Source organism: Nicotiana sylvestris, chromosome 8, assembly GCF_000393655.2.
Source record: "Nicotiana sylvestris chromosome 8, ASM39365v2, whole genome shotgun sequence".
NCBI lineage: Eukaryota > Viridiplantae > Streptophyta > Magnoliopsida > Solanales > Solanaceae > Nicotiana > Nicotiana sylvestris.
This window is the reverse complement of record NC_091064.1, coordinates 200,637,246-200,652,108: the sequence shown is the minus strand read 5'-3', so window position 1 is coordinate 200,652,108 and position 14,863 is coordinate 200,637,246.

Below are 14,863 nucleotides of genomic sequence, written 5' to 3'. Positions count from 1 at the left end.
ATGCGCGATTCAAAGCTATGTCAACGTCCTCTTCAAGGACCCCCGGCTCACGAGCCCGACCGGATTCAGCCATTCTGGACTTAGCAGCCTCCGACCGAGGCACCTGCAAATCTCTCACACTTGACCTCATCTTCTTCCTTAGCAGGATGTCATCATCATTCTCTTCTTCAGCATCAGGATTCGACCCCGAGGTTAAAGCAATAGTCCCAACAGCGGCTCAGTGCTCAAGTGACCTGGTTTTGTTCGCTGCAGGACAGACAATAGCTGCCTTGCTTTTCCTTTTCTTACTCGTATCGGGCTCCAAAGCCCCTACTTCACCATCAGGGGGCGGCCTCATTTGCATATTCTCAGACCTACACCAGCGCAGTAACTGCAATATGCTTTCGCTAAGGGCTCAGAAAGAAACACAAAATACGAAGCATGGGCGGTAAAGGGACCTCACCATGGTTTTTGGCCACCCAACGCTTCTTAGCTAGGCTGGTCCAAGATCGAACGCGATATGAGAACTTCTTGCTCAATCGCCTGATCTACCCCGGCAAATCTGGGACCACCCCGGGCATTACATCTCTCTAAAAAGGGTATCCTCTAGGCCAGGATGATATCCGAGGTCCTTACTCGGATGAACCTGCTCATCCATCCTCGGTCCTTTCCCTCGTCAACGCTCGTGAAAAACGATCTCTTGGACCAATGGCGGAGCTTGATTAAGCCTCGATACAGTCGAGGGTTATACATCCCGATTAGATGATTGAGGGTAAAGATCTCACCATCAACCCCTTCAGTGAAATGACGAAGCATCAACACTATCCTCCAAAAATAAGGGTAGATCTGACCAAGTGTCACTTGGTATCGGTCGCAGAAATGGAGGATAACCGGGTCGATCTCTAGGGGAGGGGACTCGATAGATTTATTAGGTCTTAGGGTGAATAGGTAGGTGTACACGTGGAGGAAGCTAGCCTTAAAGTTAGTTATATTATCTTTGGGACTAGGAATCTCCACCTCCACTGCCTCGCTCCATCGGTAGTCCTTTCTTACCTTGCTAATATGGGTCACAACGCTAACGTATCGGGACACGTGCTCGCACCACCCCAGCATAGATGAAGTAGTATCGACATCGAAATCCTCTGACATGTCGATATCAGGTAGGATACATTATTCCAAAGAAGGAATTGCTCTGGTTTCGTCCTTAGGTGGTCGGGACGATGATGTAGTGTCATTCCATTGAGGAACCGTCCTAAAGTTCCTAGCCATGTCAATGGTAAAAATCCTTCTATGAAAAGATGAAAAGGTGTCAAACACAAAATTCTGACTCGTGGGTTTGTAAGTGGGATGAAAGTGGAAAGTGCCAAGCAACCGATGCTTTTATAGGAATCGCTGGGGGAGCGGAAAGGACGAACCAATGGCAGTTCATGGGTTTTTTGATTACCGCATCTGACGGTGGCCTTGCACAGTTCTCTGGGGCATGGCATTTAATGCTCTTATATGGTTGACGTCATGGCAATGATGACCTTGAGATGACGGTTCACAATCGTTCCTATTACTTTACTCTAGGAAACGCGGAGACTATCTGTATGCGGTGAAATCAGAGGAGTCTATTTCTCGCAACTACGGTGCATTCGGGAAGTCATATCAGCATCTCGAGGCTGCAGGATTACGATCAAGCTCCCTTCCCTGAGGTTCGTCCGCGACCTAGTGAAGATTCCGAGGATGGGGAATTCGTCTGCGACCCAACAAAGGTTCCGAGGACGGGGGATTCCCGAGGTGAGCAGCCAGAATCAGCAGTCTAGCACCGTGCCTAGCCGTCCCATCCCTGTATCTTTACATTTAATGCACTTTGTACTATGTTGTATTCCCTCTCCTATATAAAAGGGATCCATGCCACTTTGTAAAGGGCTGATGTTGCTCCAATTATTCCTCCACAAGATTAATAACATCTCTCTCTCTCTTTCTTCTCTCTAACTTGCTCATCCTTATTAGCTCGAGCCGCTCTAGCATTTACTATTCTCTCGTTTGTTCTTCATTTATTGCTTGGTATTGTCCATAAAGAGCCTTGTTCAATCATATCTTAACTGGTATCCCAGTCTTGATTACCCCCGATAGTTCGAGATCGAGCCCAAATATCGACCACGAGGTCCTCCATCGACCATTCCGAAGTCAGGGCAGCAGGCTTCTTGGTTAGATCACTGCCCCATTTTAGCTTGTATTTTATCGTCAAACTTTATATTCTTAGCATCATCTGCTCTAACAACTAGCATAAAAATAGATCACGTATTTTTAGAATCTCATTTACAAATTCAAATATTGTTACCATTTTCATGGTAAACAATGCATATATTCTACTGCCAAGGCATTCGACCCGCTCCACAAGAAGAGATGACACTTTATAAACATCCAATTTCTAAAACTATTGCAAGGCTAATACACAAAGGATCACAATTTCTATTAACGGTCAAGTAACCCACCAAAACTCAAGCAAGTGAAGTGCTTTACAATTTCTTTATCAAGTTTCAATATAATTTGGGCACTTTAATTAACAAATAAGGAGCAAACATTACAAGTATTTCATGATTTGGGTCCTAAACTATCTAGACATAAGCATAATTAGTAGCTACGTATGGACTCTCGTCACCTCATGCGTATGTAGCTCCCACAATTAAAAGAAAATAGTAATTTAAATTATCTATAGGGTAAATTCCCTCTTACAAGGTTAGGTAAGAGACTTACCATGTCTCAAAGCTCATATTCCAGCCTCAAATTCACTTTAAAGCCTCAACTCGGTGCCAAAAAATCCGAAACTCGTCAAATATTGTATAAATTAATCATTACATGTTCAAAAGTTCATATTCTAATTATTAGAGTGATTATCCAACCCCAATTGAAAGATTCCTAAAATGCATCCCCAGTTCCACATGCCCGGATTCCGGAAATGTTTGAAGGTAATTGTTACTCATAACCTTACAAACTCAAATATATAATTTTCACCTAATTTCATAACCATTTTCGTGCTTAAATCCTATTTTTATCAAAACCTAGGTATTTTATCTAAACTCATGATTTTCACAATTTCACATGTTAAAATCTACCCATAATCTATGTTTTAAGCTCATATTGTATAGAAATCATTCACCTCAAAGTGCTAGGTAAAAATACCTCTTCCAAGAGCACTCTATTCGACCAACAAGTGAGAGAAATGAAGAAATAAGCCTAAATCTCGAATTAAATGCAACCCTTTTGCCCAATGGTATTTCGCATCTTCGTGAGGACCTCCGCTTCTGTGGAATGCTTCTACAGTTAACTGTCCGCTTCTGCGAAACATGCTCGGCCACGAACCATCGCATTTGAGGCCACGTCCCACATCTGCGAGCCCGCTTCTGCGGATAGGCCCCGCTTCTACGGAAGTTTCACCGCATCTTCGATCCAGGTCTGGCCAGCCTCAGACCGCTTCTGCGATCCTTGGCTTGCTTCTGCGAGCTCGCACCTGCGCCTATTGCCTCGTAGGTGCGATTGCACCAGAAACCTGATGCTTCAGTTATTCATCCAAGGACAAACGACTTCCACGCATCGTCCGAATGGCATTCGGGGCCCCTGAGGACCTGTCCAAACATACTAACAAGTTTGAAATCATAAACGGACTCGCTCGCACCCTCGGAATGCAGAAAACAACATTAAAACAAAAATCGCAACCCAAAACCAATAGAATTAACTTATGAACTTCAAATTCTTCCAACTTACTCCGAACGCGCCGAAAAATTCTTAAACTACTCGGAATAACTCCAATATTTTACGTAAGAATCTTAAATCACCATAAGGAACTATTCCCGGACTCCAAATTCCAAATGGACTCGATAACACCAAAACCTACTCCAAACCAAATTTAAAGAATTTTGAAACCTTCAATGTGCCAACTTTCAATATTAAGGGGCGAAACGCTCCCGGGTCATCCAAAACCCGATCTGAACATGCGCCCAAGTCCAAAATCATCATACGAACTTATTGGAACCGTCAAATACTGGTTCCGAGGTTGTTTACTCAAAACGTTGATTCAAGTAAAACTTAGTCCTTTTAGCCAACATTAAGGAACCAAGTGTTCCGATTTCAACCCGAACCCTTTCAAATCCCAAACTGCCCATCCCCGCAAGTCATAAAATAGTTAAAGAACATACGGGGAGTCTTATTGAGGGGAATGATGGATCTAAAAAGCAAAATGACCGGTCAGGTCGGTACATTCTCCACCTCTTAAACAAATATTCGTCATCGGTCTCCCAAGTCGCTTCCTCAACTGGTTGACCCCTCCACTGAACCTTTACTGTAGAAATCATCTTGAACCTCAAGTGGGGAACCTGTCACCCAACAATGGCAACTGGCTCCTCTTCATAACCTAGGCTCTCATCTAACGAAACCGTGTTGTAGTCTAAATGTATAAGACATGTGACCTGTCGGCATGTACCTCTGGAGCAGATAAATATGGAATACCGGATGAATTCCCGAAAGACTGGGAGGCAACGCGAGCTCATACGAAACCTCCCCAACTTGTCTCAACACATCAAATGGACCTATTAACCTTGGGTTCAACTTGCCCTTCTTCCCGAACCTCATGATTCCTTTCATCGGCTAGACCTTCAAGAGAACTTTCTCGCCCACCGTAAATGATAAATCATATGCCTTCTGATCCATGTAACTCTTTTGTCTGGAATGTGCTATGCAAAGTCGTTCCTGAATCAACTTTACCTTTTTCAAGGCATCTTTCACCAAATCCATACCATATAACTTACCCTCGCCGGGCTCAAACCATCTGATGGGCGAATGACATCGCCGACCATATAAAGCCTCAAATGGAGTCATCTCGATGTTGGACTTATAACTGTTGTTGTAAGCACACTCGGCCAAAGTTAAGAATCAATCCCAATGTCCTTCAAAGTTAATCACACATGCTCTGAGGATATCCTCCAAGATCTGAACCGTATGCTCCAACTGCCCGTCAGCCTGTGGATGAAAGGTAGTGCTTAGCTCTACCCAGGTCCCCAACTCACTCTGTATTGCTCTCCAGAAATGTGAAGTAAATTGAGGGCCTCTATCTGATATGATGGAAACATGCACACCATGCAACCAAACAATCTCCTGAATGTAAATTTGGGCCAATCTCTCTGAAGAATACGTATTCACAGCCGGAATGAAGTGTGTCGACTTGGTCAACCTGTCAACACTGACCCAAACTTTATCAAACTTCCACAAGGTTCGCAGCAACCCAACTACGAAGTCCATAGTAATGCACTCCCATTTCCACATAGGTATAACCATCTGCTGTAGTAAGCCACCTGGCCTCTGATGCTCATATTTAACGTTCTAGCAATTTAGGCACCTCGCTACATACTCAATTATGTCCTTCTTCATCCGCTGCCACCAGTAATGTTGCCTCAGGTCGCGATACATCTTTGTAGCACTTGGATGAATAGAATACCAAGAATTATGTGCCTCCTCTAGAATCCTTTCCCTCTATCCGTCAACATTAGGGACACATAGTCGACCCTAGAGTCACAGAACACTATCCTCACTGATAGTAACCTCTTTGGCCCCACACTATAGTACCGTCTCTCTGATAACCAACAAGTGTGGATCATCAAACTGATAAGCCTTTAGTGAAGACTGGGAAACAATGCATTCAAGAACTCGGATGGACTCTGATCCAGCCTCACAAGTCTGTTAGACAAGGACTGAATGTCCAAAGTAAATGGCCTCTCCTCTATTGAAATAAATTCCAAACTACCCATACTCTCCGCCTTTCTACTCAAGGCATCCGCAACTAGATTCGCCTTGCTCAGATGGTAAAGTGTGGTAATATCATAATCCTTTAGTAACTCAAGCCACTTGTGCTGCCTCAAATTGAGACCCCTCTGCTTGAACAGATGCTGCAAGCTACAATGATCGGTGTAAAGATAATGCCTCTAGATCTTAAGAAAATGAACAATTGCAGCCAACTCCAAATCATGTATAGGGTAGTTCTTCTCATGGGGCTTCAACTGGCATGAAATATATGCAATAACTCACCCCTCCTACACAATACACAACCCAAACCAATGCGTAAGGCATCGCGATACACAGTATACATCCTTGAATTGGAAGGCAACACTAATACCGGCACTAAAGTCAATACAGTCTTGAGCTTTTGAAATCCCACCTCACAATCATCGGACCATCAAAATGGAGCACCCTTCTGGGTCAATCTAGTTAAAGGTGCTGCAATCGATCAGAAGCCCTCCACAAATCGGCGATAATAACCTGCTAACCCCAAAAAGCTCTTGATCTTAGTCGCTGAATTAGGACGAGCCTAACTCTGAACTGCCTCGATCTTCTTAGGATTTACCTTGATACCCTCGCTTGATACAACATGCCCCAAGAATGCTACAGAATCTACCCAAAACTCACACTTGGAGATCTTAGCATATAGCTTATGTTCCCACAAGGTATGAAGCACCACTCTCAAATGTTGCTCGTGCTCATCCATGCTATACGAGTAGATCAAAATGTCACCAATGAAGACAATGACAAACGAATCAATATACGGCCTGAACACCCTGTTCATGAAATCCATAAACATTGTCAGGGCATTAGTCAAATCAAAGGACATCACTAGTGTCACACTTCCTTTTTCCTACCCCCAGAAGGGTATAGGGAAGTTTCTTCCAATTTAAGTGACAATCAAAATGGGATTATTAAATTAAAAATCATAGTCACCACTTGGGATAATTTATGGTGTCCTAAGTCACCGGTTTAGAATCCCGAATCGAGGAAAGATTTGACTCTGTTTATGTCTGCGGACATAGAAATTCGAGTAAGGAATTCTATTAACCCGAGAGAAGGTGTTAGGTATTCCCGAGTTCCGTGGTTCTAGAACGGTTGCTTTGATCATACTTGGCTTGACTAAATTGTTTGATTACTGATTTTAGAACATATGTGCATTTGTCGCTTTTAATTAAGAAATTATCTTGAAACGGGTCACGCGCATGTGTACCCATTTGTTTGGCGCATCAAAAATCATGTCACGCGAACGTGTCCACAATTAGTAACTTTTTATTAATATTAAGAAAAAGTTTGGCCAAAGCTGCGCGAACGCTACTCCAGTTTTGTTTTTAGAATCGCAATCATGTCACGCGAACGTGTCCACAACCGTGATAGTATATTAAATGTGCCTAAAGCAAACTACGAACATTTGTCATTTTATATCTAAGTTGTGGAATTCATACGAGGGCCATGTATGAATGAACGGTGGATGGCACACCTCGGACTATATGAACTAAATTAATTAGTGGCCTATTAAAACCAATTCTATTATTAAGAAAGTTTGATCGAAGTTGCGCGAACGCATACTCCGAATTGGTTTTTTTAGAATAGTAATTATTTCACGCGAACGTGTACACAATCACAATAATATTTTGAACGCGCCTAAAGGCTTTTCTACGAATATTAATTATTAATAACTAATAAAAGTATTTTGTGATGGCCATAGGTGGTATAGTTAACTGGACCACCTCATTCCATTCTTTAAGAGTCATTTTTTAACTAGGCCCAAAGATACTTGCATTTGCAATGGTTTGAACTTAAAAAAGATTGTTGGTTGCGAATAAATTTGGCAGTGGGTTATTTAACGGAATGGACCAACATGTTAGTCCCTTGGACCGTTAAAGTCGAATGGCCCTAACTACTGAAGAGGAACATCATGGGGCATTGGGCCTGGAAATGAATTCAAAATAAAAGGGAAGGGCCTGAGACCTGCGAGCCTAGATTGGGCCCAGTAGTCTCATTTGGGCCATTTAATTGGACTGACCGATCCAAAGGGTGTTGTTATGTATTTCAAATATCTATTACACTTTGATCAACCCAAACATTAATATACATTAGACTAACTGATTTCATCAAATATAATAAAAGAGATTCACCATCTAATTTAAATCTAAACTGCATTTTGAAATAATCAAACCACATGCATTTTAAAGATCAAAACTACTATTAACTGATGTGAATGCATACATACAATGATTCCAACTGTAGAATACTTCAGACATTTCAACTAAGTGTTACAATGGCAACTATAGATCCTAAATTCATTCAAGTACTTAAACCAAAAGCTAAACAACGAAATCTTAACCTGAATCTAATCATGGACTAAACATCATTACTAACCTAACCTAGGCAAATTTAAAGAAATTCCAACAGGGAAAGGTTCCTTATCTGTATTAAATCCATGTTGTGATAGTCCAAAACCAAATACACAACAGAAAAGTTCTACCTAGCTGGATATCAAAATAAACTAAAGAAAATGAAGATTTCAGCAGTAGCAGCAGAGTAAGTGAATTAGTAGATCAAACACAGCAATGTTCATCTCCTTAGACCATTTTCAACCCAGATAAACAGGAATTCCTTGAAGCTTTTGAATTCTGACTAGCAATCAAGACTCAAGAGCAAACTCAAGACCAATTTAGACCCAAAAGATGAAGGAATTTTTAGTATTTTTTCAGAGCATTAAAGGCTACTCAGAAAGTTTAGTGCAGAGAAAATGAGGCTTGAAAATCTGGTTTTAGTGGAGGAAATGTTGCCTCTTTATAGGCCTAAAGAAAATCCCATGTGCTGAAACAGAATTGGGAATATTTCCAGCTGCATAGGCATCTTTTTTAACTGAATGGGATAGCTGGCAGCCTTTAATTAGCTCCAGCACTTGTGTTGGCCAAGATTGGGCCAGCTGCCCCTATTCTAGAACATTCTAGATACCTTTTAACCCAAAAATGGATTCATATCTTTCCCCAGCCCTCTTAAGTTCTTCCTTATACCATTGAACCCCCAAACTTCCAATTTCTTATGAATCAATACTAACAAACACAAAACAAAACTGGCACAATTTGACTGATTGAAAATACCAAACCCTTAGTGACTGACTCTTTGAATTAACCCTTAACTTAAATAATTTTATTACTAAGAGAAATCAGAAATAACTCAACATTTAAACAAATCTAATATTAACATTATCTAATGACTGAACTATCCTTGAGACTCAAACCTTCTGAATTAAATTACACACGGCCATTACACTATAATGAGAGAGATTAGCATGCTAATTCCAAACGAGTTTGCCTAAACACGAGCTAAACCCATCTAGATAAACCCTAACCAAACAAAAACTGAATATTTGACGAATTTTGATAGATGATTTATGAACTAATCCTAGAATGTTGGCTAACCACAACGATTAAACATAGAAATAAACAAGTAATCCTAAAATTCTAAAAGCCCTAAATCATGCAACTAAACAGAAAACAATTTCAAAAGGGAAAACAAAAAAGAAGAAAGGCAGAAAACAACACACAGTCGCGAATCTAAAATAAAAAAAAATTACTAACTAACTTATGGCTAACAAATCAAAAGAAAACAGAATAAAAAAATGAAAAAGGAATAAAACTAAATGATGCAGTAATCTAATAAACAACATACTGTTTTTTTTCTTTTCCCGTTTTCATAAACATGAATCAGAAATAGAAAGGTGAAGAAAAGGCTATACCTATTAAGGAATAGGAAAAGAACTTGAAGTGGGTCTCGTGCTTGGGATTCTATATAGTTCAAAACTAACCCCAAATGATTGTTCTTTGTCAAGGACAACCCATTTGGGGTGGGTTTCGAACTATCGAATGGAAGAAAATCACGGAGGAGAGTCAATACCAGAACCAGTATTCTCTTTCTCTTTGGTTTTCAGATTCGATTTCTGACTGGATTGAGGCGAATTTGGGGGAAATAACTCATGGATTTGACAAGGAGGGGTGAAGGTGGTTGTGTGGTAAAGATCTGATAGTGTTTAGAGAGATTAGGGTTTGGGACTCTGACTTCGATCTGAAATTGGAAGAGCTTGATGACAATTTAAAGGAAACAGGTTGTGAATTTGGTATGAAGGGATGAAGGGGATTCTAGGGGGTAATTTTAGGGCGGATTGGGACTGTGCCGCCGGCGGAGATGGTGAGGAACTTTAGGGTAGCGCTATGGTTTTCAGTCTCTGATCCTAGAGATAAGGAATGGGGGGAAGTGAAATGGGGAGGCCTTGAGTTCGGACAGTTAAATATGGTATAACGGTGGGTTTATGTCCGTTAGATCAGATGAAATCAACGGGTGAGATGAAGGGTCTCAAAAATGGGGTCGTTTTGGCTTGGGGTGGGGCTAGACCGGATCAGGGATCAGGCCTAGGCGGACAGGTGAGGAAGGGGTTGGGCTTTGGGTATGAAAGGGATTTGGGCTCAGCAAATAGCCGAATAAACAAGCAGCCCTCTAATTCCTTTTTTCTTTTTCTTTTCAATTGTTCTCTTTTTTTCTTTTAATTAATTAAAACACCTAAATTAAATTCCTAAAATGATTAATTTACAAAATTAAACTAATTATCTACCATAACATTTACAAAAATTAATTACTCCCAAATTAAAAGAAAAGAAATTACTAATTCAAAACTAAAAGGCTAAAAATGCAAAAAATAAGCCAATTTTTTTTAATAATGCAACTAATTTACTAATTACCCTTAGAAACGTAAAAATAAATCTTAAATGCAATGCATAGTATTTTTGACATTTTCATGATTTTTAACAGAAATAAACATGCACAGAAATGCAAATCATTAGTACAAATTCTCACAAAATCCTATAAAATTGCAAATAATGGAAAAAATTTATTTTCTTGAATTTTATAGGAGTAATTCATTTAGGGAAAAAATCACGTGCTCACAACTAGAAACTCATAATGGCCATATCTAGTCCAGAAAACCGTCTTCTGAACATCTGAATCCCGAATCTTCGACTGATGATACCCCGATCTCAAGTCGATCTTAGAGAACACCTTGGAATCCTGCAACTGGTCAAATAAATCATCAATATGCGGGAATGGGTACTTGTTCTTAATGGAAACTTTGTTCAACTAGTGGTATTCAATGCACATCCGCATAGTCCCATCCTTCTTCTTCACAAATAACACTAGTGCACCCCAAGGCGACACACTCGGTTTGACGAACCCTTTTGCTAGCAACTCCTCAAGTTGTTCCTTCAATTCCTTCAACTCTTTCGGAGCAATGCGGTACGGTGGGATAGAGATATGCTGGGTAGCTGGAGCCAAATCAATGTAGAAATCGATATCACGATCTGATGGCATGCCTGGAAGATAATAGAGAAGCACATTAGAGAACTCCCAGACCACGGGCACTGAATCAATCGCCGGAGTCTCTACAATAGTATCCTGAACATAAGCTAGATAAGCCAAACAATCATTCTCGACCATGTGTCGAGCCTTCAGAAAAGAGATAACTCGGCTAGATGCACTGACAGACGAACCCTTCCCCTCCAATCTAGGCAACTCTGGCATCGCTAAGGTAACAATCTTGGCATGGAAATCAAGGATGGCATGATATGGAAATAACCAGTCCATGCCTAGGATGAACTAAAAGTCGTTCATATAGAGCAACAGAAGATTAGCTCTAGTCCCATAACCAAAAAAACAATGCGGGACTGGTAGATCCGAACCACAACAATGGAATCGCTCACGGGAGTGGACACCTACACAGGGGTACTCAGGGACTCACGAGAAACACCTAGGAAATGAGCAAACAGAGATGAAATATATGAATAAATAGACAAAAATAATACATGTGATCACGGCATCTAAGGCCACTGCATCTGGTCTGGCCGAAAAAGCATAGAACCTTGCTAGAGTGCCACCTGACTAGCCTCCACCTCTTGGATGGACCCTACCAACCTACCCTCTGCCTCTGGGCGGCTGGACGGCTGGTATGGCAGCTGGTGTTGTAATCATAAGTTGCTGACCCTGCTGCACTGCCTTGCCCCCAAGCCTGGGGTAGAACCTCCTCACATGACTAAGATCACCGCACTAGAAACAACATCTCGGTACGGTGGACTATTGACCTGAAGTCTTACCCTGATGGCCCGAATACCCACTGGAGAAACCCTGAATAGCTGGTGAGCGGTAGGAACTATCTAGCATGGAGTTGAAATAGGGCCACTCTGGAGCACCCTGAGGAGCGACGGTGCAGGATATGTGAGCATGCTAGACTGACCTCTCCCCCCCCCCCACCGGGGCACCTCTGAACTCTCTATAATATCAAAACTACTTATCCCTCGTAGCCTGCTCTCGCCTACGCTGACGTACACCCTCGATCCTTCGAGCTATCTCCATAACTAGCTCGTAAGAAGTCCTCATCTCAACCTCTCGGGCAATAGTGGGCTGGATACCAGAAGTTCAAACCCGCAACAAACCTTCGCACTCTCTCTGCATCTGTAGGAAGTATCATAAGTGCATGGCGAGACAACTCAGAGAATTTTGCCTCATAGTCGGTCACCGACATATGACCTGCTAGAGCTGCTCGAACAAAAACCGCAACTTTTCCCTCTGAGAGGGTGGAATATATCTGTCCAAGAAGAGGCGTGTGAACTGATCCCATGTCATGGGAGGAGAACATGTTGATCTATCGAGGAGATAGGACTGCCACCACCTATGGGTCCTGTCCACCAGCTGAAAGGAGTCCACCCCATGGGACTCCAATATCCTCATGTTGTTCAGTCTGTCCCTACACCGATCAATAAAGTCTTGGGGATCCTCATTCGCTCACCCCCGAAGACAAGAGGATGAAGCCTGGTCCATCTGTCCAATAACTTATACAGCTCGCCGGCGTAGCTAGTCTGGGCTCAATTATAGTTATTGTAACTAGCTGAGCTCCTGCCCACGGATAGTGCACCCGGGGTTTGATATACAATAGTTGCATGCCCTGGAGCCTGAGCGGTAGGGGTCTATGCTCCCCTTCCCAAATTCCTAAAATTCATCCTTGGACCCACGTGCCCGGATTCCGAAAACTTTTGAAGATAATTGTTATCTATAATCTTACGAACTCAAATATATAATTTTCACCTAATTCCATAACCATTTTCATTGCTAAATCCCATTTTTATCAAAACCTAGGTTTTTCGTCTAAACTCATGATTTTCACAATTTCACATGTGAAAATCTACTCAAAATATATGTTTTAAACCCATATTGTATAGAAACCACTTACCTCAAAGTGCTAGGTAAAAATCCCTCTTCCAAGAGCTCTATATTTGATCAACAAGTGAGAGAAACGAAGAAATGAGCCTAAATCTCGACTTAAATGCAACCCTTCTGCACAATTGTATTTCTGCACCTCCGAGAGGACCTCCGCTTCTGCGAGACTACTTCTGTGTCAACTATCCGCTTCTGGGGAACACGCTCAACCACTGACCCGTCGCATCTGTAGCCACGTTGCGCATCTGCAAATCCACCTTTGCAGATGGGCCCCGCTTCTGTGGAAGCTTCGCCGCATCTGCAGTCGAGGCATGGCCAGCCTCAGGCCGCTTCTGCGATCCTTGGATCGCTTCTTCGAGCTCGCACCTATTGCCATTTCCTTGCAGGTGCGATTGCACCAAAACTTGTTGCTTCAACTATTCATCCAAGGCCAAACGACTTCCGCGCATCGTCCGAATGGCATCCGCGAACCCCGAGGCCTCGTCCAAATATATCAACAAGTTTGAAATCATAAAATGAACTCTCTCGCACCCTCGAAATGCGGAAACCAACATTAAAGCTAAAAATCGCAACCCAAAACCAATATAATCAAATTATGAACTTCAAATTCTTATAACTTACTCCGCACGCACCGAAACATACTTAAACTATCAGAATGATTCCAAATGTTTTCGTACAAGTCTTAAATCACCATACAGAACTATTCACGGGCTCGGGATTCCAAACATACCTCGATAACACAAAAAGCTACTCTAAACCAAATTTTAAAGAACTTTAAAACCTTCAATGTGCCAACTTTTAATATTAAGCGCTGAAACGCTCCCGGTTCTTCCAATATCTGATCCGAACATACGTCTAAGTATAAAATCATCATACGAACCTATTGGAACCGTCAGATCCCGATTTCGGGGTCATTTACTCAAAATGTTGACTTAATAGCCAAAGTAAGGAACCAAGTGTTCCGATTTCAACCTGAACCCTTCCAAATCCCGAACTAACCATCCCCGTAAGTCATAAAGCAGTTAAAGCACATACAGAGAGTCTTATTTAGAGGAACAGGAATCTAAAAAGCAAAACGGTCGGTCGAGTCGTTACATCTTCTCTCTTCCCATTATTGCCGACAACTTTATATTATTAAAAATCCTTAATTTCTTCGATTTTTTGTCAGGAGACTGGACAACACTGATAATGAAGAAAATATTCAGGAATTGTATAATAATTGTATGATAACTTTATCATTATTGTATTTGAATATATTAGATACACCAATGCCTAAAATGTAATTGTATCACAATTATATCTAACTTGTAAATGGTACAGTAATACCCATAAAAATACGTGATACAATACTAATAAATTAATATATAATTATCATATATTTGAGATACAAACTGTGAGATTCTTCATGGACTCACAAATGCTCGTAACAATATGTATATATAATTATCATGCATTTGTAATATAATTCCTTCAATAATTATGATACATATACAATTATAATACAGTCGTAATACATTTCTAAAAAATTATGATACAATTATGATCTTCATGTTCTTCAAGTTTCAATCACAACTCTATACTAAAACTCTAATAGAATCGTATCATAATTGTATTAATACTGTATCAAGTATTATTTTGAGTATTGGTGTATCATATACAAGTCACATACAATAAAGATTTTAGAACAAAAAACATGATTCAAAATTTACCCACAACTTGGTTCTAGAGCAATATTCCAAATTTCGTCTGCATTGTATTAATAAGAAATAGGGATTTTGGATGATTAGTAAGAAAGAGA